This window comes from Microtus pennsylvanicus, chromosome 19 (genome assembly GCF_037038515.1).
Source record: "Microtus pennsylvanicus isolate mMicPen1 chromosome 19, mMicPen1.hap1, whole genome shotgun sequence".
Taxonomy (NCBI): domain Eukaryota; kingdom Metazoa; phylum Chordata; class Mammalia; order Rodentia; family Cricetidae; genus Microtus; species Microtus pennsylvanicus.
The window spans coordinates 32,888,362-32,915,133 of NC_134597.1; the positions used below are offsets into that span (position 1 = coordinate 32,888,362).

At 43.9% G+C, this 26,772-nt stretch overlaps 1 pseudogene; it reads right to left on the reverse strand.

Moving 5' to 3' along the window:
• Positions 1–21,650: 21,650 nt before the first annotated feature.
• Positions 21,651–26,120, reverse strand: LOC142838248 (GPI alpha-1,4-mannosyltransferase I, stabilizing subunit-like; annotated as a pseudogene).
• Between the last annotated feature and the right edge of the window lie 652 nt (positions 26,121–26,772).

The window sequence follows — 26,772 nt, forward strand, 5'->3', positions numbered from 1 at the left end:
TGCTGGGATTAAAGGCGTGCGCCACCACCAACTGGCGTTTTTCAAAATTTTCTATGATGCCCTCCCTACCCCTTTAGATTACTGGGCTGTGGTTCCTTCCATTAAAAATCCTTCTCCGGGTCACTCAGGGTCGAACTCTCCCCAGGAGTGGATTATGAGTCTCGGCCCCAGTGCACTGTTTCCCTCTCATCCATTAAACCTCATGTGATTGCAGCAAGGGCAGTGTCTCAGGAGTTACTGCGGGGGAGGGGGGGCGGCGGCGCAGTCTTTCAGTTTTGCATACGGAAACTGAAAAGTTTTTGTGCCCCAATAAACCTCTCTGCTGACACAATAATCCAGATCAGAGAAAATCAAACTGAATTAGAAAAAGAACAGGTTTAATGGATACCAACGCTCCTGGGTGGTCTTCCAGCTCCCCAGAGAGGAGACAGGGAATGAGGACCAGAAAACCATGTGTTCGTTCTCTGGAGTATAATTTAAATACCTCGTGGGAGTGATCTTGAGCATCTCTGAGGACGGGTCATTGTTTGGTGGGCTTTCTTGTATGTAGAGTCTGGAATTAGGCAACTCCCAGGAGAGGGGCTTAGGATTGAACTTTCACCCAAACATCCCAGACTCTTTGAATATAGGGGTGCTAGGGGCTTGGGTGATGCTTCCATCCAAACAGAAACCACTGAATTTATACCGGATGATACAGTATTGACTTGATTGTTTATTCAGGTTCAAGATATAATCAGGAATAGGCTTTGTCATATATATATCATATCCAATCCCGTACAGGTCTACCATGTCCTCTAGCACAAGGTAATGCAGAAATTTATTGATTTTTGATTAAAATGTGCTGAAGGCCTCAGAATTTTATAAAAAAAAAAAACACCATGTCAATAGCAAAGATTTAGAAAAGTACTTTTCTGTTACATGGAAACACGCTAAGGAGATTATAAGGTGATGTCCTACATTTGCTTTATATAACCAAACACTACTACCTGTAGGAAGTAACCCAAAGGGTACTCAAAGGAATGAAATTTGGCAGCTGGCTGGACAGTGGCTACCCTTCTCTAAATCCAAGTATGCTATTAAAAGAAAAATTCAGACTTTGTGTCTCATATCAGGAGCCACCTGTCAGGGGCCAGAAGGAAAATAAAATCTAGGGACTACTGTTATTAACTCTGCTTTCAAAACATTTTACTTCTCCTCATACCTATTTTTGTTTCTATGGGACCTTTTATTGAATATATATCTATATGAATATGTTTAAGTTTTCCACAATTCAATCTTTGATGTCTCCAGGAAGAAGATTTCTCCCTGGTGGATATGATGTCATTATGCTGATCACACCATTTTAAGACCCGTTTTGGGTTACCAATTTTTCAAGATGATTCCAACTTGGCTAGCTGAGATGGTGTATCTTCTTACAACATTCTGGCCAGAACTTCAAATAAGAACGTTAGGACTGGCGGATCAGGACTGAGCCAGCGACCAGATCCAGAGTCAGCGATCTCCACCACATGTCCAACTCCAAGCCAGGGACTTCTGCAGGAGGAGATCCAGACGAAGATTTACAGAAACAGATCAAAGCCAGCAGCCTAGGCCAAAGTAGGCCTGAGATAGCAAACTCCAAGGGAGCAGACCAAAGCACAGGAGCACTGAGCTACCTCCAGGAACAGGAATAACCAACAGGGTAACTAGAACTGTGACACTGACTGTACCGTGAGGAACAACCATCTGAGCTTTGGAGTCACTGGCACCTAGAAGATTATTATTCAACAGAATCTCAGACAGCCCCAACCACACCTATTAGAGGAAAAGACGGGTAGAAAAGGTAAGCTCACACGCTACACCATAAAGCAACACAATACCAGTAAAACCTAAAGACCCTACAACAGGAAGATATGAACAACCAAATATGGATGAACCAGAAGAAAATGACCTAAAAAATAACCTCAAGAGAATGTTTGAAATTCTTAAAGATGAAATGAGAAATTCCCTTCAAGAGATGGAGGAAAAAACAAACAAAAAATTGGAAGAGGTGCTGGAAAGGTGGCTCAGTGGTTAAGAGCACTGCCTGCTCTTCCAAAGGTCCTGAGTTCAATTCCCAGGAACCACATGGTGGCTCACAGCCATCTGTCATGAGGTCTGATATGCTCTTCTGGCCTGCAGGCATACACACAGACAGAATATTGTATACATAATAAATAAACGAATATTTTGAAAAATTGGAAGATATCAGCAAATCACTTAAAGAAAATCAAGAACAAAAAATCAAATATATAAAAGAAAGTATTCAGGACTTGAAAACTGAGATAGAAACAATAAAGAAAACACAAACCGGAGGAATTATAGAAACAGAAATCATGAGAAAAAAGATCAGGAACCACAAATGCAAGCATGAACAACAGAATACAAGAAATGGGAGAGAGAATCTCAAGTGTTGAAGATACAATAGAGGAAATAGACTTATCAGTTAAAAAAAATTAAATCTAACAAAAGCGTAACCTAAAATATGAAATATGGGACACCATAAAAAGACCAAATCTTAGAATAATAGGTGTAGAAGGAGAAGAAGTTCAACTCAAAGGCACAGAAAATTTATTTAACAAAATCATAGAAGAAATAAACTTTCCCTACCTAAAGAAAGATATGCCTATGAAGATACAAGAAGCTTACAGAACACCAAATAGACTGGATTTAAAAAAAAATTCCTCTTGCCACATAATAATCAAAGCACTAAGCATACAGAGTAAAGAACTTTAGAAATACCCTACCGACTACTCAGAAACTATCTGCAATTATACCAGACAGTAATCTTGAAACTTAACCATCATTTTACTTTTTACAGGATCCCATAGAAATAGCATTGCCCCCATGGGAGCTGGAAGTAATTCTAGAAAATTATATTCCCTCTCCCACTATGACCTAAGTCATTTCCCTGCTACCTAGGAAACAATGCTGAGGAAGTTTGTGTTACCTGCCCCCCCCTCAGTTTATCAAGGTAAACTATTTATACCAAGGTATGAAAGCTATTTGGAAAATTAATGCAGATGATTTCAGAATTTAAATGATCTCTAAAACTCCCTCCCAATACTGTCATGTGAATCGTGTTTTCATTTATTCCCACACCCCCACTCTGGTAAGAGAAATGATTTATATCTGGGCTGGTTCCTTGTTGGGGTCCGATGCCCCAACATAAAGTACTTTTCCCTCTCTGGACCAGCGTGGAGGCGCGGGGGAGGGGGGAAAATTGAGAAACAGTTCACACAGCAATATCGGAATGGAGTCTCAGGCTTCATTCATTCCTGAAGATCACCCACGGTTTTTTATTCAAACATCTTTTATTCCCCCAGGTAAACCAAGGTGGAAGCTCATTAATATTCTCTTTGGGGTGGGTAGCAGGACTGGGTCACTAACTTGGAATTCACACCTCTTCCCGCGATCTACATAATAACAAAAGAGAAGGAGAAGAACATCCTGAGCCTGTCTGGAGGGATTGCTTTGGATACCAACAATGGCCCGAGAACTTGGCTGTCACACCGTGTAGAAAATATGGGCCTACAGTCCCTGACATAGGTCAATAGTCATCAATGTTTGTCATACTATAGATTAGTCGGGGTCTTTAGATGTATAGAGTTTGTATTCCATATAGATAGTTAATATTCAAACACCTCAATGAACTATAGAATATGGCATTTAGCCAGGTGGTGGTGGAGGATGCTTTTAATCCCAGCATTTGGGAGGCAGAGGCAGGTGGATCTTTATGAGTTTGAGGCCAGCCTGGTCTACAAGAGCTAGCTAGTTCCAGGACAGGCTCTAAAGGTACAGAAAACCCTGTCTCAAAAATAAAAAAAAATTAAAAAAAAAAGAATATGGCATTTAAATAATTTAGGATTCTGTTGACATGAGACATAATTGCTCTTGGCAACATTGGTCTATTCCGAGAGAATATTAGGCACCAAAGACACTCCTCTTGGAGCTTGTTTTCTTCTTGGCAAAGTCCTTGGCCTTTGGGCAAAGAACTGCCCTGCCTCGACCACTGACAAAATGCAAAGTGTCCAGACTGGACAAGCAGGATACAAGCAAACAGACTGCCAAACCTTGTTAAGACAGGGTAAGAGAGTTTTGAAATTTTTCCTGCCTCTGAACATGGTCTGTCAGATACTCTAGGCTTAGCCAAAGTTGGTTGCCCCAATGTTGCACATGAGACTTTGGATGATTGCCCAGGTTGCCGGCTGTCTCTGTCATTTATTCCTTTACCTTTGGAAGTTCCTTGGTTGCATTTTCTGTTTACTCAAGTAATATCATTTCCCTTCTCAGGTCTTCGAGGGGGTTGAAGACTAGATAGTCTTAGTTACTTTCCTCTAATGACTTAGCCAAGCCATTTGTAATATAAGACTTAGACTTCTTAGGATAGGATAACTATTGAAACATTTAGCATATGTTTCTTGTTTGATATTGTTCTTGCTTGTTGTAATTCTAATTTTTATGTATGTTTTTGCCTCTTATTTTCCCTGGACAATACTTAATATTTATTTTTATTGCATATAGTTTTGTTTTGTTTTTCCTTTTTTTTTTTTTTTTTTTTTTTTGGTTTTTCGAGACAGGGTTTCTCTGTGGTTTTGGAGCCTGTCCTGGAACTAGCTCTTGTAGACCAGGCTGGTCTCGAACTCACAAAGATCCGCCTGCCTCTGCCTCCCAAGTGCTGGGATTAAAGGTGTGCGCCACCACCGCCCGGCTGCATATAGTTTTGTATTAGGCTTAGAACTCTCTTATTTAGACAAAAGAGCAGAGAGAAATGTATGAACATATTCATGCTCACTTACTTGTGCTGAGTTCAATTTTTCTGCCCTTAAACAGTTAAGGACCCTCAGCCTAGGGAATGGTGCTGCCCACAGGGGAATGTGTCTGCTCACATCAATTAGTTTAAAGACAATCTCTTACAAATATGCCCAAGCTAACCCCACAATTCTTCATTGAGACTCTTTCTAGGTGATTCTAGGTTGTGTCAAATGGACAAAGCTAAACATTACACAATATATATGTATCATTTTGATGACTTTCAAGTTGTATCTCAAAAGATAAGAAGCCTCCCCCTTCTTCCTTTCAATTCGACTTTTGATAAATGAGATTATAGAATAAGAGCCTTGCATGTGATTGTTGTTTTATAAGGTGAAAACCAGGAGCCCCTAGGCATAGATAAAGAGTTTCTTGTGAAATTCCTAGAGAGTTGCATGTTTATAGCTGGGAAGGGTTAAATGCTTTAAGCAGTTGTTAATTGTGCTGGAATTCTTGCTTTTCTGCTAGGGAAAGATATCCAGGGTTACTGAGTACCTAGGGTTACTGAGTACTGGCCCCAGCACTTTCTCAGGGTTCAGAATAGGGCTTCTAGGACAAGTGAAGACTGGTTTGGGAATGGGATCTGAGGGGTAAACCAAACTGACTGACTTAGGCACATTTTTCCTGCAAGTTTCTTTTTCCTTAGGGGAAGATGAGCATAAGAGCATAAGGCATAAGGGCAAAGCATCAGACATAAGGGTAAGGCATAAGGATAAGGGATACAGCTAAGTCTAAGGGTAAGGTGTGATCTCCACAAAGCTTTTAGTTTATATAGGCATACCGAAAAGTTAACAGTCCCATAGGTGGTAACAATTGTATCAAGCATGCTTTTTTTTTTTTTTTAACAGAATCACAAGAAACTGGTGGGTCTGACAAGGAGGCACCTTACATCTCAGAGAGGGCGTGGCTGTGAAGTTCCCCTGAGACTGGGAACACAGCTTTGGTAGCTACACTAACCTGTGGGCTTGATTTGCATTAGCATCTTGCTGGTTGTATTAAAAGGAGTCTCTTCTGGGGACCCTGCTTTTAACTCCAGCAGGGTGCCCAGGTGAAAATGTTTCTCTCTGAAGCCAGTTTTAGGAACTGGGGTCTTTTTCCTGTCTAAACAGTTAATTTCCTGAGCTATGATTCTGTGTTAGTTGTAACCAAGGTGAAGGATAAATACAGAATATTAGTAGCCTGTTAAATCAGAGCAGAAGACCAGAGATTACACTTCCTGAGTCTGCTGTTAGGGCAGACATACTACCTCCTGTGTGAGGCTCCTTTCTTATCAGTGACAACCGTCAATAAAAAAGGTTTGTGGGGGAATATTTTTATGTAGATTTTGGCTATGAGAACAAGGACTTGACTGAATCCTTTTCACACCAAGGCTTCATGGTGTGGAGAGAGGTATCTAGTTGCGGTTCAGGAAAAGTGAGGTTTATATAGACTGCTACACTGCTTGGTTACCATAGAAGGAGAAATGTCATGATTTCACAAGATTTTAAGAATTGACAATGACTTATCCAAAGAACAACTGTTCCCGCAGTTCTGAAAAAACGGGTTCTCCAGGTGGAGCATACACTTACCGCAGAAAGTCCAATAGACCTGCCGGCTGTCCATTTACTGTACAGTTCTTGTGGGCTCACCACAGAAAGTTTTTAACCAGGTTTGTGGGTGAGAGGCTCTCTTCACTTTTCATGTCCTCATCATTTCTCGCCTTTCTATCCTGTCTTAGAGATAAACACAAAATTGAAGGCAGAGATTCCAAAGAAAAGTAGCCAGGTCCCTATACTGGTTGGCTCTTGAGCTGGTAGGGCTAGGCCGGCCACCTCAGCAGGTAGCTTTCTTTTTAGACACCTAAAGTTCTTTCAAGGTCACTAGAGCCCCTCTCCTTTGAAAAGCATCTTTTCACGGCAGCAGCTGTCAGCATCCTGCTGGGTCCCTGCACTCAACTACAGAGTGGTTTCCAAGTGTTTTGCTCACATGAATGCCAGCAGCACCTCTCAGACACACAGTGGAATTTATTGCCACACTTGGGTGGGCAGATGGTGCCGCCACACAACAGACCAGGGTCACACCACAGCCCCCACCCCAACTTTTCTTTTTTTTTTATTTCTTTATTTATTTATTAAAGATTTCTGCCTCCTCTCCGCCACCGCCTCCCATTTCCCTCCCCCTCCCTCCACCCCAACTTTTCAAAGAGGATTGAGCAGCAAGAATGTTTTTGTTCATACCCATCCTCACTCCAGTGTGGTGTCCACATAAAGTATCAGCTCTACTGTAAGGACCTGAGGGAATAATTCACTCTAGCATGGCACAGTGGGGCACTTTCACAGGAGTACCAGCCGTGGTCCATGCAAGCATGACAGATCTGATGGCAGCAGGACCTCTCACATCACAGTGGCAGCAGAAATGGCCAGCATGCAGCCAGGGCTGGCTTATAACCTCAACAGTGCGTCCCTAGTGCCCTTCTTCTGCCAGCCAGGCCTCACTTCCTATGGATTCTACAACTTCCTGAAAGTGTGCCACAAGAGGGGACCAAGTGACTAAACACGTGAGCCTATTGAGGGGGTGAAGGAGAGAAACCCTTCACGTCCAAACTTTAGTGTAAGGAAACCTGTGTTGTTAGCACCTGTTTGGCTTCACTGTTGGTGAAGGTAGGGTGTGTCAAATTCCTGAATTTCACCTAAAGGTCAAAAAATGGTAGGTCAGATTAAAGGTTGATAGCAATTAGGTATTTACAGAGAGAAAGAGAGAGAGAGAGAGAGAGAGAGAGCTCAAGATAACTTTGGTTGTGTAACCCAGGGCATTTCATCTTTCTTTTATCTATTTTAGTTTTCGAGACAGGTTTTCTCTATAACTTTGGAGGCTGTCCTAGAATTATTTTCCTTTGTAGACCCAGGCTGGCCTTGAACTCACAAAGACCTGCCTGTCTCTGCCTCCAGATTGCTGGGATTAAAGGTTTACCACCCGGCTAAAACATATGTTTTATTTTTTGGGTTGGGAGCATCCCATCTTTCTACAACCTAAATGTTCTGCTTAACTAAGATCAAGCATTGTACAGGGTCTAAAGATGATGGTTTCTGCAGAGACCTGCCTGATTGGGTGGAAGCATCACGCCAGCCCCTGGTGTCCATATAACCAAAGAGTCTGCAATGTTCGGGTGGAGGCTTCAAGCCTCCTCCCCTGGAGTTGCCACAGTTGGAACTCTGTTCCTGAGAAAGCTCTGCCCCTGAAACACAGTCACTGAACCGCTTAATCCTAGATTTCTGATTCTTCTCTTCCTGCTTAGATTTTTGGCTCTATTTTCTCCTGCTAGGGGGGGTCTGGATTTATCCAGGTCTTTCCAAACAACTCTTTCTACATATTGTGAATCAGTAACTATATCAAGAGGTTCTTTAAAACCCCTTAGTACCATGAGAATAACATTTAATTCTGAGTTTTGAACCAAATCATAGGGCCTTTGTTCCACTTTACCTAAATCTTCTGATTTGTAACCTGCCTCTCCTGATTTATTTGCAGCAGGATAGAATGAGGGGCTCCCATTATTTGTGTGTCATATACAATGCGAGGAAGGATTCAGTTAGCTCTCTTTGTAAGGTTAACTCTGTCAATTTTGGGATAGTTGTTATTAATCTGCCAAAAAATTTGCACAAGCACTTTGCCAGGGTTCATTGTCTTGCCATATTTTTAAAATTTTATCATTAGGGGCTGGAGAGATGGCTCAGTGGATAAGGACATTGCCTGCTCTTCCAAAGGTCTGGTGCCCTATTCTGACCTGCAGGCATACACACAGACAGAATATTGCATATATAATAAATAAATATTTAAAAAAAAATTTTATCATTAGTAAAAGGTACTATAATTTCTCCCAGGGTCTATTTCAGCTAATTGATGAAGTCTCAATTTTCCTCTTATAATTAATTCAGGGATCTTTTCCACATAAGATTTTAATTTTTTACTTGGTATATATGGTAAAAAAAAAAAGATCCATTCTGAGAAAATATATTCCTTCTGAATTAAAATTAAATTAGGGGAATATTTGGAGGGTAATATGACCAGGATGCAGGTAAGACTCAGATCCACATGATCCACATATACCTTCACATATTTCTCTTTGATTAAAGTCAATTCTTTTTCACTTTCAGCTGTTATTTCCCTAGCATCATTTAAGTCTTTCACCATCTAAGGTTTTATTTAAATGAATTATTTGATCAGGTGGGCCACAGATTGATAATGTCTCCTAGCAATCTCTGGAAGTCATTAAAAGTGTGCAATATATCTCTCCTTTTTGTGTTCTAATTTTGTGTAAACCTATTTTATAACCTAGATAATTGATAGAATCTCTTCTTTGTATTTTTCAGGAGCAATTTAATCTCCAACTAGGCAAAACTTTACTTCTTCAAACACTCTTTCTAAAGTATTTACATTTGAATCAGGTAGCTAAATGTCATCCATGTAATGGTAAACTATAGATTCAGGAAATCGCTTATGTGTGATTTCAATTGCTGACTTCAAAAATATTGGCACAGGGTGGGGTATTTAACATTCCCTGTGAGACGATATCTTTTAGTAGACTGAGAATTATTATAAGTAGGCATTGTGAAGGAAATTTTTTCTTTTCTTTTTTTTTTTTTTTGGTTTTTCGAGACAGGGTTTCTCTGTGGTTTTGGAGCCTGTCCTGGAACTAGCTCTTGTAGACCAGGCTGGTCTCGAACTCACAGAGATCCTCCTGCCTCTGCCTCCCGAGTGCTGGGATTAAAGGCGTGCGCCACCACCGCCCGGCAGGAAATTTTTTCTGACTTTCTCTTGTAAAGGTATAGTGAAGAAACAACATTTTAAATCAATAACTATAAGAGGCTATCCTTTAGGCAATAGGGAAGGCAAAGGAATTTTAGATTGTTGAGGACCCATTGGTTAAATCAACTTATTAATAGCTCTTAGATCTGTTACCACTCTCCATTTTTCAGATTTCTTTCTAAAAATAAACACAGAACCGGGCGGTGGTGCGCATACAAAGGAGCACTTGGGAGGCAGAGGCTATCTGTGAGCTCGAGACCAGCCTGGTCTACAAGAGCTAGTTCCAGGACGGGCTCCAAAACCACAGAGTAACCCTGTCTCGAAAAACCAAAAAAAAAAACAAAACAAAACAAAAAAACAAAACAAAAACAAAAAACTTCAGGGCTGGAAAGATGGCTCAGAGGTTAAGAGCATTGCCTGCTCTTCCAAAGGTCCTGAGTTCAATTCCCAGCAACCACATGGTGGCTCACAACCATCTGTAATGAGGTATGGTGCCCTCTTCTGGCCTGCAGTCATATACACAGACAGAATATTGTATACATAATAAATAAAATATTTAAAAAAAAATAAAATAAAAATAAACACGAGAGAATTCCAAGGACTGGTTGATTCTTCAATATGCTGAGCATCTAGTTGCTCAGCATACCAACTGTTCTAAAGCCTGCAGTTTCTCTTTTGTTTAATCCATATCGGTTTCTCAGTTAACCATTTTAAAGGTAGGAGTGTTGGTACCTCTGAAAGTTTGCTAGTTAGTTTTTGCTTTTGTACAGTCTGAATGGTTGGTGACTGTTATTTTTAGTACCTTATAATATCCTCCCCTGAAACGTGTTGGTTTATGTTCCATTTCTGAGACTGCAAGGATGTTAATCTGAGTATTCCATTGGTGCCCGTCCCAGAACTAGCTCTTGTAGACCCGGCTGGCCTCGAACTCCTAGAGATCCACCTGCCTCTGCCTCCCAAGTGCTGGGATTAAAGGCGTGTGCCACCACAGCAGGCATCAGCAATATGATTTTTTAAAACAATCCCCATATTTCTAATTATCCTGGAGAGACATGTCCTTCACAGCAACTGGGAATGGCTGGACCACGTTTGATCTGTGGGCCTGTGAGAGGCCCCCAAGGAGTTTCCTGATGGTAAGAGGTTGTCTTGCTTGTCTCTTGTTGATCTACATTCACTGACATCTTCATTTTGGGCTCAGATGAATGCTTGACTAGGTATGGGCAAGTTAGTCTTTCAATATTATCTATCTAAAATCCCCTGCTAGCCTTGGCCTTCTGCTGCAAGGCTGACCACACAGACTTACCACCCTAAACTTAAAGTTACCTTGGATTCCAGAAGCAGAATTGACCAATCCCTCTAATAAAAGCCATTATCTCTGCTGCCTGAGGAAGCACCCTGGGGCAAGAGCAAGCATCTCTGGGTGGCAAGCCTGCCCTCTCTTGCAGTAAGAACTTCCTCTTCCAGTCAACCCACAGAACCAGAACTTCTCTGAGATAAGGATCAACCATAGAGAGCTTGAAGAAACTGCTTTGTCAGGCACACCTCTCGCCCACTCTAATTCTTCCTCTATTTATTCAGACAAGGCCTACACCCCACCAGCTCAGGCAGTAAAAGTGCTTGCTTCGGAATCTGGGAACCTACGTTCAGTTCCTAGGGCCTACATTGTTGAAGGAGAAAACTGACTCTTGGATGTTGTCAACTAACCTTCATATATACTGGGGCACAGGCCCTTCCTCTCCCAAATAGGTAAACATAATAATAATTTTTTGCTTTGGTTAGTTTCTGAGACAGTGACTTGAACTCATAGAGGTCTGCCTGCCTCAAGTGCTGAGATCAGAACTGGAGTGGAAGACCCTGCCTGCCTTTTGTTTTGTTTGTTGTTGTTGATTTGTTTTTGTCCCTTTGAAAGTCATTCATTGCCAATTCCTGTGCTGACTTAACATCTTTGTGATGAGAGACAGTATTTTTCTGTGTAGTCCTGGCTGTCCTGGACTTGACTCTATAGATCAGACTGGCCTCGAATTCAGAGACCTGTATGCCTCTGCCTCCCAAGAGCTGGTATTAAAGGCATGTGCCACCATTGCCAGGCATAAATAAATCTTTAAAAAATAGCAGACACTAGTTTGTACCCATCCAGAAGCTTTACGTGTCATTAGCTAGAGCCTGAGACCTGTGGCCGCTTTCCCCACCCATCACCAATGTGTCCGGTAAACAATTTAATTTTTGGCCTTCTTTATTTTGCAACTAGTAAGATGTCTTTTGTGTAACCACTTACACTGAGCAAACATTGTATTTAAGAGTCACTGGTTTTTGGTTTTAGAAAAAAAAAAGGAAAACTGTGCTGGACAGTGGTGGAGCATGCTTATAATCCCAGCACTGGGTCAAGGCCAGCTTGGCCTACAGAGGGAGTTCCAGGACAGCCAGGGCTAAAAGGTGAAGGAACCCCTTCTCAAAAAAAAACAAACAAAAAAACAAAAAACCAAAAAAAACAAAATCAAAAAACAGTAAATGCTCCTAACCACTCAGCAACCTGTCCAGCCCCATCTAGCCCCTCATAAACACACGGTCACACATATATAAATATCTGTAAATGTGCACACATACACATAAAGACCCACTGAATCTTGCCCTCTTGCTTGAGCATGGATAGACCATGGGGAAACAAAAAAGATTTCCTCTCTTATTTTCAGAATCTTGAGCTCACCATCATGGTAGAGACTCTTGTCTCACCCCAACACAAGCATTGGCACAATTCTTTTCCCCTGAGACAGGGTTTCTCTGTAGCTTTGGAGCCTGTCACTCTGTAGACCAAGCTGTCCTCGAACTCACAGAGATTGGCCTGCCTCTGCCTCCCAAGTGCTGGGATTAAAGGCGTGCGCCACCACTTCCTGGCTACAATTGGCTCTTTCCATGGGTGTTGGATTCCAACTCAGGTCCTCATGCTTGTGCAACAAACACTTTACCACAGAGCCAGCTCAGCAGCCATCTCCTCATGACTTTACAGCCTAACGTAGATAAAGCATCTCATACCACGCTCTAGCACACCTAAGACAGACCCTGGAATAGTTTAGATAAAGCGGCACAGTTCCCAGACATGCAGAGGGACCCTAGGGGAAGCTGATCCAACCACCTGAGTCCTCTGTGGGTCCCAGGTGGGTAGGAATAGGAGGCGGTGGTGAGGGACCTTGGCGGGTAGGCGGGGCAGCCAATCCCACAAGGAGACAGGGAGCTACAACATTGAGAGATGTGTAGGTATGCCATGAAGAGAGGGTTTGGATATAATTTATATAGCGGGATATGAAAGGGAAGGGGAAAGGAGGGAGCTACAGAGAGAAAAAGAGAGAGAGAAACAGAGAGAGAGAAGGAGAAAGTGAGGAATAGGAGAGAAGAAGCAGCAGGTACCTCTTCTGAAGAGGGATGGGACAGAGAGAGTACAGGCTTTAAGCAGAGGAAGATCTGCTAGCCTTGGCAGAAGGGAGGAGTGGGTGGGGCTTGTCTCTTAAAGGGGTAGCACAAGTCAGTAAGCAGGTCATAACAGACCCAGCTTGCCCTAGGCTGTTCATTCCTACCTACTAACCTAGACCCTTCAGTGTTAGCTCCATGGGGGTTGTGCAAAGATGGGGAAAGACCACCAAAGTCTAATAAACCAGAAGCAAACTTTATTTTAGGAAAAAAAAATTTAAAATAAATCTTCATGGGGCACAAAAAGCTTATCAGCTAGCTGAGACCATAGCCAAAGACGGACTTGAAAGGTGTGGCAAAGGCCGGCTGGTTTCTGAACTCCTCCTTTTATAGCAAGCATTAAGCTATAAACCAAAGAATTTTTGCAATCTCAAGGTTAAACTCAGATACAATTTGCCCTTCCTTGCAGTTTCCATTACCAGAGTTTTTCAGTTGAACTGGTGTTTACAGTCAGTCCATTCTTTTTCCTTGTTAGTGTTTACCATAGTCTGACACTGCCAGTTTTGCATAGCAGGGAAGGGTATAGGACAATATAAAACCCAAAAGTCAAAAGTCATGTACATCCCATCATTTAAAAGTTAACTCAGCTGACGTCAATTTCTGGTCATAAGGCAGAAGCAGGCAGATCTCTGTCAATTCAAAGCCAGCCTGGTCTACAGAATGAGTTCCAGGACAGGCCCAAAACTACAAAGAAACCTTGTCTTGAAAGAAAAACAAAGGGGGGGGGGCTAGAGGGATGGCTCAGAGGTTAAGAGCATTGCCTGCTCTTCCAAAGGTCCTGAGTTCAATTCCCAGCAACCACATGGTGGCTCACAACCATCTGTAATGAGGTCTGGTGCCCTCTTCTGGCCTGCAGGCATACACACAAACAGAATATTATATACATAATAAATAAATATATATATAAAAAAAGAGCGCTAGCAACAGGCATCTTCAATTCAATTCCCAGCAACCTCATGGGAAGGTACAACCATCTGTAATGAGATCTGGTGCCCTCTTCTGGCATGCAGGAACATATGCAGACACAACATTGTATACATCAAAAAATGAATAAAATGAATAAATCTTTAAAAAAAAAAATAGCCCAGGCAGTGGTGGCACATTGCTCTTAATCCTAGTACTTGGGAGGCAGATGCAGACAGGTTCCTGTGAGTTTGAGGCCAGCCTGGTCTAAAAAGAGCTAGTTCCAGGACAGGCTCCAAAGCTACAGAGAAACCGTATCTCAAAAAAGCAAAACCAAAAACAAACAAAAAAATAGATACCCTTTGGTATTGGACTAGAGACACATGAACCTCAAGAAAGAGGGACTGCTCCAGGAATCTCAGCTGGGAGAAGGGTCAGCTGATGCCAGCCAGCCAACTGGAAGAAGAGTTCACACAATTTGACACCTTGTCAGAACATCTCCAGAAATACAAGCTAAGACAACATAGGCGGGACCACACCTACACAGGGACTGTTTGGTTATGCTTACCTCTTGCCTTTTACTTCAACCTTAATCCTGCGATATCCTGATCCCTTTCGGGGTGGTGATAGCCACTGAATGCCTTTTACTCTAGCCTGCGTGTCCATATTGATCAATTCTCCTTTCTCTGCTCTTCAGCAGTCATTTTGTTTAGATAGCTGAAGGGTACCTGGACCTAACACGTAAGGACTGCCAGGGCACAGACTCTGAGCCTCGCTGCTGGAACAGGAACATTAACAGGGACTAGTGAGATGGCTAGAAGATTAAACACCTAGCCATGAAGCCTGATGACCTATATTCAATCCCCAGGCCCCACATGCTGGTATGAAGGAGAGAACTCTCTACGGTGTCCTCTGACCTCTACACGCACACAGTGGCTCACGTGCACGCAAGCACACATGCAAAAATAAACAAGCTATACAGTCCATCACAGCGTTCACTTGTGGGGAATAGAAATTGCATAACGTTTTTAGGTTGGGGGTGTTGAGTGCCGTCACATGGTTGTCACTGCGGCACAGAGAGAGGGTGCCAACTCTTTTGCTTCTCTGCCTGGTTTTGAAAGGAAAGGGTTAACCAAGGCCTCAGAGACAGACACCGGAATGACTCCCTAAAGCATCAGTTGAGAGAAATTTACATCTATCTACATCAGTAAAGCAAGGGCCAGATGCAGATGAAGGCTTTTCTTTTAGGACAACAGGCCCTGCCTCTGTCCACAGGAAAAGGAAGTGGGGGCTCTAACACCTGATCCAGAGACCGCAGGTGACTGGCATGCTTGCAACCACACAATACACCATGCAATATTTCTAGAAGATTTGTTTATTTTTATTTTTATGTGTGTGCACGTTTTATCTGCAAGCATGTATGCGTACCCCATGTATGCCAGGTGCTCAGGGAAGTCAAAAGAGGGGGCACTGGATACCCTGAAACTGGAGAGTTATAGATGGTTGTGAGATACAATGGAGGTGCAAGTGTTAAACCCCAAATTTTTCAAACAGAAAAACCAGTTCCACAATTGTCTAACTGGAGCACGGTTTATTTCAGAGGTGCACCCAGGACTGGCTAGATGTCTCACCCTAAGTCAGTATTTTAGAAAGCAGCCCCTTCTGGACTTTTGAGGTTCCTTTTATGGGAAAGAGGTAAAGGATTAACAGCTGTAAGCGTATTTCCAGAAGCAAGAGATTTGATAGAAAAATACGATGAAAGAGGAAGACAACGATATAATCATCATGTAAACAGGTTCATATGTTTCGCAGGTTACAGTGAAAGACCTGGATAAATCCAGACCCCCGCCCCCTAGCAGGAAGAAAATAGCCAAAAATCTAAATAAACAGGGAGAGAAGAATCAGAAATCTAGGATTAGCTGGTTCAGTGACTGTGTTTCAGGAACTAGCTGAAGATAAAGTTAGATTGTAATCTTGAGAATAATCTTGAGGAACAGGGAGTTTCCCCCTTGTGATCATCACTGGTATTTTCTTTTTTTTTATAGTAAATTTATTTATTTTTTTATATTTATTTATTATGTGTACAATATTCTGTCTGTGTGTATGCCTGCAGGCCAGAAGGGGGCACCAGACCTCATTACAGATGATTGTGAGCCACCATGTGGTTGCCGGGAGTTGAACTCAGGACCTTTGGAAGAGCAGGCAATGCTCTTAACCACTGAGCCATCTCTCCAGCCCCATCACTGGTATTTTCAAAATTTTCTATGACGCCCTCCCTACCCCCTTTGGCTTGCTGAGCTGTGGTTTCTTCCCTTAAAAAGCCCTTCTCCCAGTTACTCGAGGTCAAACTCCTCCCCTGCATGGGTTATGAGTCTTGGCCCCAGTGCACTTGTTCCTGTACTGTCAATAAACCTTGTGTGATTGCAGCAAGGACGGTCTCTCGTGAGTTACTGGGGGCGGGGGTCATGTTATCCCAAGACTTGAGTGAGAGTCTCCCCACACCAGGGAACTTTCAACAGTAGATTTAAGAAACAAAAATTTAGCAGAGAAAAATGTATAATGCAAAAAACAATAAAAAAGGACCAAAAAAGAAAGAAACAGAAACTTATTCTTAAATAAAAAACCCACCTTTGTAATGTAGGGGTTAACATAATGGGTTCCTTAATTTGCAAGGTGTATTGCTCCATTTTGGTCTCACACAGGGAAGAGAATGCAGATAGATCCTCCGGAAGAGTAACTAGTCTCTTAACCACTGAGCCATTTCTCCAGCCCATAATTAAAACAAAGAAAAAAAAAGCAGTATTGAGGAATTAGCCCAGTGAGTAGAGTCATTGTCTAAAATGCACAGTCATGGGTTTGATTCCCCATAGGATACCCAACGTAGACTAAAGCTGGACAAGGTTATAGACGGCCAGAATCCCAGCTCTAGGGTCAGACACTCTAAAGTGACACGCGTGTCTCCCAGTCTGTCAGACCGTGGTAACAACGGACCTCAGCCAGGTGGTGCTGGTGCACACCTTTTAGTTCAAGGCCAACCTCCTCTGCAGAGCAACTTTACAGTACAGTACAGTACAGTACAGTCAGGTCAGGCCTACACAGAGAAACAATGGACCTCACAGAACTGGGGATTTCCCCAGGAATTTTTCTATGGAAGAAGGGAAAGGCAGAGGTTAGAAGGGAGCAGACATCTTCAGACGAATTAGATTCATTTCTGATTATGATTAAATCTTTCTCAAGAGTTGGGTGCTGGGTGGTATTAGTACATACCTTTATCCCCAGCACTTGGGAGGTAGAGGCAGGTCAGTCAATATCTGTGAGTTCAAGGCCAGCCTGGTCTACAGAGTGAGTTCCAGGACCAAAAAAAAAAAAAAAAAAAACCAAAAACAAAAACTAAAAATACCTTATCTTCCCTACACATAATGCTGACCTCTAGAAGCCCCCTCCCTGCATTGCCCTGCCTTGCTGCTTTAGGGGAGGCAACCTGTGTTCACGATGAATAAAAAAGCTTGCTTTAATTAATTTGACCATGATGATTTGGGTCAGTGGTCTTTCCCCTTGAATCTTTGGGATTAACTTTCACTATGAGCCTTTCACTATGAGCGTGAAGCCCAGGCAACAATGGTTCCAGAGCTGGCAGGACCCCATCTCGGCTGCACAGACTACTTTTGTGTTTCTCTTGCCTCCTATTTCAATATTATTCTCATTTTCCAGACCCTGATAATGCATGTGGGTTAGGGGCTCACTAGGTCTCTGTCTCTCTCCTTAATGTGGCCACATTACATAATTTTATTATTATTTTGCACCTTTTAATTGGCTTACAGGTGGCTGAATCTTGCTTGTTAGGGCACAGGCTGTGGCCCCCAAGCTTGGTAACATATTAATCCTCCTGTCTCCAGCTCCTGAGCATCAGGATTACAGACACCATATTATCATGCTTGGTTTTGTTTCTAGTTTTGATGTGGCTGAGATGTGCGTAAATGCTCACGGTTGCCTTGTGTGTGGCAGGCAGATTTTCCCTCCGCCATCACAGGAGTCGGTATCTAGGAACGCAAGGCTGCTGTGACTTCCTAACCACAACTGGGAACACAGCTCTCCCCTCTAAGGGCATCTTATTTTATTCTAGAGTCAAATATGCCCTGACCATGGCCACTGCACACAGATATAGGTTACCCCAAATACCAATGTTCTAACTGGTAACAATTCCAGGAAGTTTTTGTAGTAGAACTGAAAAAGGCCGTGAGTCAGGGTGCGTTAATATATATTAGTGGAAACATCAGGTAAATGGTTACAGCGGGTTTGGGGGGCCCTTGTGAAAGGGCAAGGTGCTGTCTGCTGACATTCATGGCTTTTCCTTCGGTGGAACGTTAATGGTCTGTTTATACACCCAGAAAAGATTTATCTCATAGTAACGGGATGGATATTATTGTATCCAGATGACAGCATCTCCCAAAATCCAACTAGGAAGTGTAGTCCTGTATTTAAAGCAAAGAGCCTTTATTCTTAGTTCAAGCTCAAGGTCAAGTATTCTGATTTCTCAAATTTGAACTTGGGCTCTCTGTGTATCCAAGGTATTGAGGTGATGGGAGAGCCCCGAGCTGACTTGGGGTGTGGTTTTTACAATAGTAAAGGTTGGGGTGAGGGATTCCTAAGGTTCAGGACCCCTGATAGACTAACATTTGTCCCTGAGTGTCCTGGTGAAAAGTGAGGGGTGTGTACTGGCTGGTGACCCTATCTACAATGGTTGGAATGTTAGGAATTTCCTTTGGACAGGTCTGTTCCTGGGTGTGGCCTGGGCGGTCTCTGTGGTCTTTCTAGGTACCAGGTATTGCCTTAGGGTAAACTGAGACACAGGCCTCTATTTAGCTTGTCAGGGCTGGATCCTACAGAGCAGGGCTATGAATAGCTTTTAAGATCCTAAAGATAGGGGGCTGGAGAGATGGCTCAGAGGTTAAGAGCATAGCCTGCTCTTCCAAAGGTCCTGAATTCAATTCCCAGCAACCACTTGGGGCTCACAACTTCAATGGGTCAGTGAAAATTGTGAAACCGCCCAAGTCTGCGTCTGGAGTTCTGGAGTGAGAATCAAGGTTTAAAGGAAAGGTATGCAGCATTCCTGGCGAATCCCACCTGTAAGGTGGCTGGACAAGAGGAGACAAGATCTCCCTCCTGCCGGTGCCCTTTCCTCCTCTCAGCATGAGATTCCTGGGGAAATTCCCAAATCTTTGGGGTCCATTGTTTCAACAGTCTGGTAGCAAACCTTCAGTTGCTGGTGGTGGCACGTGCCCAGAGGCAGGTGGGTCTGAGTTCAAGGCCTGGCTGACCTTCAAAGCAAATTCCAGAGCATCTAGGGTTGCACAGAGAAACTGTGTTTCAGACAAAACAAAAAGCCAAAAGAATATCTCCTTTTCTGGCACGTCTGTAAGTAAGAATGTTTTTTTTTTTTTTTGGTTGTTTGATTTGGTTTTGTATTGTTTTTCAAGACAGGGCTTCTCCGTGTAGCTTTGGAGCCTGTCCTGGAACTCGCTCTGTAGACCAGGCTGACCTCGAACTCTCACGGATCCTCCGGCCTCGCCTCCCTAGCGCTGGGATTAAAGGCGCGCGTCACTACCGCCCGCGAAGAAAGGCTTTTTCTTTTATTTTAAAATTTACACCTCCTCCCATCCTCCCATTTCCCTCCCACTCCCCCCGAAGAATGGCTTTTAAGGAGAAGCCCCCACCTATTTCGAGAAGTCGGACTCGTGGCTCCTTCTTGAGGGCAGTGCGAGCCGAGTACACAGCGGCGCTCAGACACCCGCTGCGACTAACAGCTGCCGGTCAAGGTCAGGAGCGGACAAGCCACTTTCAGAACGGCCAGAGGGGGCTTCAGGTACTGGAACTGGGTGGGCAACACAGAGAGCACAGGCATTCCCTGGGTGAGCCAGGGGACAAGCCTGGTGTGGCTGGGCCCCCTACTGGCCGGGTTTGCGGTGCCCCAGAGAATTAACCAATCTGAAGAGCCTTCGCCTCAGTTTCTGAAGTGAATCTCCAGCAAATCCCAAGACAAAGGAATTCGATGGCCCTTTTAAAGTCTCTTTTGGAATCTTAGTACTTCTGCTCATATTTTTGGTCTTTGGTTTTTTTGTTTTTTGTTTTTCTTTTTGAGACAGTGTCTCACTATAGCAGCCTTTGGCCAGCTTGGAACTCTATATCACCAGGCAGGCCTTGAACTCATAGAGACTTGACAGGGTTGTGGTCAAAGGAATGCGCCACCATACCCTACCTACCTCTGCAAGCAATTCTTCTCTGCTCTGCATACTCCCACAAGAACCCAGATGGCCTCTCGAGTAGAGCAGTTAGGTTGGATAAATAAATATCTTGCCTCCTCAGAACCAAGGAATAGCCAGTGGAGAGCATACCACGTAACCCATCTCACGTGAGTGTTATGGGCAGAGGGTTGGGATTGGGGCACTTCTAAGAGAGATCTGTGTTGATGCACATGGGGTGCGCGGGAACTTTTAATTAATTAATTAATTAATTAATTTATTTATTTATTATGCATACAATATTCTGTCTCTGTGTGTGTGTCTGCAGGTCAGAAGAGGGCACCAGACCTCATTACAGATGGTTGTGAGCCACCATGTGGTTGCTGGGAATTGAACTCAAGACCTTTGGAAGAGCAATCAAGGCTCTTAACCACTGAGCCATCTCTCCAGCCCGTGCGGGAACTTTTAAAAGGTACGCATGCCGCATCTGGAGACTGGTGATGCTGTAGCTGGTTGAGTTATTGGAAGAGCCCCTGGTTCTGGAATTGGGTGGTTTCTAACCTGAGCTTTGCTGACAGCTGAGTGTCCAGCACCATAGGACCCTGGGTCATACACAACTAGTTAGAGAAGGATCCCATCTTCCTAGTAAAAAACCCTGAGTCACTACCAGCCCCTGGAATTACAGGCACGCCTCACCACACCTGGTTTAAGCTAAAGATCAAATCCAGGGCACCCTACGTGCTAGGCAAGCCCTTCAACACCCGAGCACAAACCAGCTGCTACATTTTAATGTTTTATAAAGCCATTTTAAAAGCTTTTACATTTTTATTTATCTTTAATGTTTGGATGTTTTGCCTGCATGTGTGTCTGTATATCAAATGCATTCCCGGTGCCCACAGAGGTCAGAAGAGGGCCTCTGATGCCCTGGGACAGGAGTTAGACAGTTGCTAGTTGCAGTATGGATACCGAGAGCTGAATCCAAGTCGTCTCCCAGGTCCTTTGGAAGAGCAGCCAATGCTGAACAACTGAGCCATCTCTCCAGCCCCCTGCATCTCATTTCTTAAACACCCCCCCCCAACTCCAACTAACTGTAAAGAAAAGATGAAATAAAAGCCGGGAGGAATGCATATATTAATACAAGCAGTCGGAACTGGGAATGCTCTCCCTGCCAGGCAAGTTTCTCCTCTAGCTGGACTCGGGTGTTGTGTAATTTTTACTGGAGCAATTTGAACAAACGTCTATTGATCTCACCTACAGCACTGGCCACAGAGCAAAGGAACCTTCGTACCCAAGTCTAGCTTAGTTGAAGGGGTGAGCTTCAGTGGAGTGGGTGAGGACTTACTTATAGGGACGTGGGTGAAGGGTTCTTATAGGAGCGTGGATGACTCAAAGGCAGCTGCATCCCTGAAAAGCCCACCCCAGCAGGCTGATGACTCACAAAAGCTGCATCCCTGGAGCTCCCTGTGTGACCTGTAGGCGGCTCAGCGAGTTGCAGGTCTCTCCTTGCCTGGAGGGAGGGGAGGGGAAGCTTGAGGCCTGTTAGTTTCAGGAACTTCTTGAGGCTTGTAAGTTTGGCTTATTTCCTGAATCTTAAGGAGTCTTCCCCAGAAAGGAATGGATAGCCAAACAAAAGACAGGGTTTTAGCCTTTCCCCTTCCCCTAGTAGGGGTTCACTGGTGCGGGGGTGGGAGGGCTAAACACAGACAGAACAACCTGTGCAACAGCAACGTTGTTTGAGCCCTGATAGCCGAGGGAGGGCACAGGAATGTCTCTCTTTAGAGTGTTTTCTCTCCCTCCAAGGTAGCTACAATTTCCTTCAGATTTCTGACCTTAATTTTGGGGAATCTGGATTGCTATGTTGTACTTGGTGTGTAAACTAAACATTCACAGCAGAGGGGCTAGGGAGATGGCTCAGTGGTTCAGAGTACTGTCTGCCTTTACAGAAGGGTTTTGTTCCTAGCCACCCACATGGCACTTTACCACCACCTGTAGTCCTGTTTTGTTTTCTTTTTTTGAGAAAGGGTTTCTCTGTGTAACAGCCCTAGCTGTCCCAGAACTAGTTTTTATAGACCAGACTGGCCTTGAACTCACAGAGATCCACCTGCCTCTGTCTCCCAAGTGCTGGGATTAAAGACATGGGCTACCACTACAGGGTGTGTAATCCAGTTCTGAGGAATCTGATGCCCTCTTCTGGCTTCCTCAGTCTCCCGCGCTCATGGTACACGTGCAGAATACAGGAAGAGCCAGTGTTGGAAGGCGAACAGTGTCAGGGAATTATCAGGGGTGAACAGAGACACAGCTGTCTGCTCTCACCATCAGTTACCCAAGAAATGTCCTATTTTGTAGCTACCTCACCCCAGACCAAAGCAGGCCTATTTACCGCATCTATTCATTCATCTTTGAGACTTGGCTTGGTTCTAACTCTGGCATTGCAGAGTAGCAGAGGATGACCTTGAGGTTTTGATCTCCCCGCCTCCACTTCTGGGAGCATAGGTGTGTGCTACTAGGCTTAGTCTGTGCGGTGTTTTGTCTTTTAGAGACGGGGTCTCATGTATCTCTGGCTGGTCTAAAACTCAGAGAGACGAGCCTGACTCTGTCTCCTGAATGCAGGGTTCGAAGGCATGCACCATATGTCCATTTAATGTGCTTTGTCTGGCTGTCCTGGAGCTCACTATGTAGACCAGATTGGCCTTGAATTTAGAGATCCATCTGCTTCTGCTCCCCAAATGCTGGGATTAACGGTATGCCTGGCTGATATAAATATTCTGATGAACATAAAGTACCTCTTTTATTTTTCTTAAAGATGTATTTGTTTGTTATGTACACAGTGTTCTGCCTGTATGCCTGCCTGAGGGCCAGAAGAGGACACCAGACCTCATTATGGATGGGAATTGAACTCAGGTCCTCTGGAAAAGCAGCCTGTGCTCTTAACCACTAAGCCATCTCTCCAGCCCATTTTTTTATTTTATTTTTTAACAAACAAATAGGTCTTATTTATTAGGTTTGAAAGCATTTAACTGTATAAAATTTATAGGAAAAAGGGCCATATTTGAAAACATACAGGAATCAAAGCAGAACACAGGACTGTAATGAACAGAGCCACAGAATGGACTAAAGAGCTGTATACAGTCAATCCCCTTTTTAAAGATTTATTTATTTATTTATTTATTTATTTATTATGTACACAGTGTTCAGCCTCCATGTTTGCCTGCACACCAGAAGAGGGCACCAGATCTCATTACAGATGGTTGTGAGCCACCATGTGGCTGCTGGGAATTGAACTCAGGACCTCTGGAAGAGCCGTCAGTGTTCTTAACCTCTGAGCCATCTCTCCAGCCCCTAGGGTCCGATTCTTTAGTACTAACTTAAACCTATCCCGATGGCAGATATATTCACTCTTCAAGGTACAAGGAGCTGCTACTCAGGGCAGAGCCCACTGTTTCAAAATTGGGAACCCTTGGTCAGAGCACACTGATAAATCAGGGTTGATGAACACAGTCAGGGTGTGTCCACCTAGCCTATGTGGTCTGTGACAGCAAGCGTACACAGGCAAAAAGGCTTGGGAACATTGACACACTGTGAATCTTGTCAGGTGTAAAGGAAGACTTCAGATTCTTTGGACAAATAGTTGGAGGTCTCCGTATTAATTTTCTGGTGCCGTCACTGATGGAGGTCTCTGTATTAATTTTCTGGTGCCATCATTGATGGAGGTCTCTCTATTAAATTTTCTGGTGCCGTCACTGCCTCCGATGTTTCTCTCTTCTAATGAAGTCAAATGAGATAGGCCCACAAGATGCCCTGCTGGGATGTAATCTTTAATCAGGAGTCAGCAAGTCCTTGGTGCTTTCTCCAAATTTCACTTTTACTAAAAGGTCTCTGTAAAAACAATCTTTCAAATCCTCTTGCCTCAAAATAATTTCAGAAGAAAGGCCATTATGCCAGTGCTGAAGGGCTGTCCCTGCAGTCTGTGGCTAGCCTGCCAACAAACTGCTAATCCCACCCAGAAAGAATAAGACCACTACCACAGTTTAAAGCCAAATTTGAAGCAAGCTTTAGTTAAATAGTGGCCAGGTGGAGGGGCTCTGACCAGGTCCATACCCAGGTTTCTGGGAAATGGCCCAGAATCACAGTTTGCAGAGGTTTAAAAAGGAAAAACCCATAATTCATCGCTTTTCCCATCAGGTCCAATCAGGGAAATGCATACATCCTGACGTCTCTCCAGCGTACATCCAATCAGGAGCAAGAGTACATTCTGATGTATTTCCTGCCTGTGACCCTCCTGCCCACTTGTGATCAAGCACATCAGATGGGTCAAACAAATGTTCAGGGGAGTGAAAACCATGAGACTTATTTTCTCCCATAAACAATGGCCCCCACGAGCAGGATGGTGGTGCACAGCCTTAATCCCAGCACTTTGGAGGCAGAGGCAGGCAGATTTCTATGAGTTCAAGGCCAGCCTGGTCTACAAGAGCCAGTTCCAGAACAGGCTCCAAAGTTACAGAGAAACCCTGTTTCGAAGTCTCAAAAAAAAAAAAAAAAGTGCTGGAGTTCAGGTTGTAGCACCTACCCTGGGCGAGTCACAAGTTTGTATCTCCAGTTCCAAGAGTTTGGATACACTGCTTCTGGTCTCTATACCCCTTCTCCCCCCTGCTTCCACACACAAACACAACACACACATAAATAAAATAAATCTTAAAAAAAAAATAAAACATTCGGGCTAGAGAGATGGCTCAGAGCCTAAGAGCACTGGCTGCTCTTCCGGAGGTCCTGAGTTCAATTCCCAGCAACCACACAGTGGCCCACAACCATCTGTCGTGAGATCTGGTGACCTCTCCTGGCATGGAGGTGTACATGCAGGAGGAACATTGTATGCATAATAAATAAATTAATATTTTAAAAAAATAAAAAAAAAAAGAACATTCTAGTCACCTACAGTCAAGGTAGGCTTAGGAATGCATTTCCCCGTTCTCTTTGGAGTCCTAGAGTCCCTCACATAGACAAGTGTCCAATGGGATTGTTTCTTCTGTCGTATTTTCAACCTCTGTCAGGTCAGTTAGAACAGATGAAGACTGAGATACAAAAACTATCAGCTCTGGTCTCTGATCCGTGGGATCATGTCCTACAGATGACAAGGAATGAAGTCCGTACTAGATAGAGCATGGAACAAGCATGTTTATTAGAAAGAGCTGGGAGGTGGCGGTGGCTCGTGCCTTTAGTACCAACACTTCGGGAGGTAGCGGCCGTGGATCTCTGTGAGTTTGAGGTCAGCCTGCTCTACAGAGTGAGTTCCGTGTGGCAAACACTGTGTGATTTCAAGGTGACTGATCACTTTCTGGGTCTGGAGCTGTAGTAAACCAATCCAGTTATCTGAAGGCCATTAAGCAGGGGGACTTTGGTCCAGGGAGTCCTGCAGGCAGAGAGAGAGAGAGAGAGAGAGAGAGAGAGAGAGAGAGAGAGAGAAAGCTTTGACCCTCAGAGCTCCTGCAGCTGAGATTGTCAGCGTTTCTTCAGATAGTCAGGGTCTTGCTGGGACTATATTGTAACTGATTTCCCCTGTCCCCTGCCTTAGAATGGCACCTAACAAAAGAGTTTCAGCTGCTGGAGAAATGGCTTAGCATTCACATGCTGTTCTTGCAGAGGACCCTTGTTCTGTTCCTAGCTCCCACATGGAGCAGCTTACAACTGCCTGGAACTCATTTCCAGGGGATCCGATGCCCTCTTCTGGTGTCCATGGGAACCTGCACACATATGTGGCATTCACACACAAGAGGTCAGTATTGGATGTGAGGAAGACAAGGCCCAGGGGTAGGGGCTTCCAGATGGGGGATTTGGCAGGCAAAGTAGACATGGTTACAGGGGCAGGACAAACAGGTTAGTCCTTACAACCTCTCGACACAAATACATGGTTGCAGGGTGGCCATAACAAGGTAGTCACGGTCACAGCATGGTAGTCATAGGTGGTCATATAACTGTTGCAGGATATTCCTTACACTGTGTGAAGATATGCCACCATGGTTCCTTTAATAAAGAGGTGACTGTCCAAAAGCCAAGCCGGAGGAGGTTAGGCGGGTCTTCTGGGGACAGAGAGAACTCTGGGAAGAAGAAGGTGGGGTTGCCAGCCAGATGCGGAGGAAGCAGCATGGTGGTACTGAGAAATGAGGTAATGAGCCAAGCAGCAGGACGCAGATTAAAATAAACAAGTTAATATAAGTTATAAGAGCTTGTAAGGCCTGCGTTACTCTTGGTACAGTTCGTGCGCCACTGTACTGTGTGTACGTGAGCCGGGCAAGGGCCTGGAGATTGAAAGAACACACAAGAGACCTGGGTCATTGGAAAAGAGATCAGCGGAAGGCCGTTTATTCAAGTTAATGAAAATCCTTATAAACATAGCTGCTGCACAAGGAATTCCCCCCAGGCAGGTGGAAAATTGCCACACCCAAGATGGAGTAAACAATGCCCTATAGCTAATCACCAGGTGGGGCAGAGGGAAGTACAGGAACAAACAGAATGTTTTAGCTGATTGTCCCGAAACTGTCCTCAAGATGAAACCCGGGAG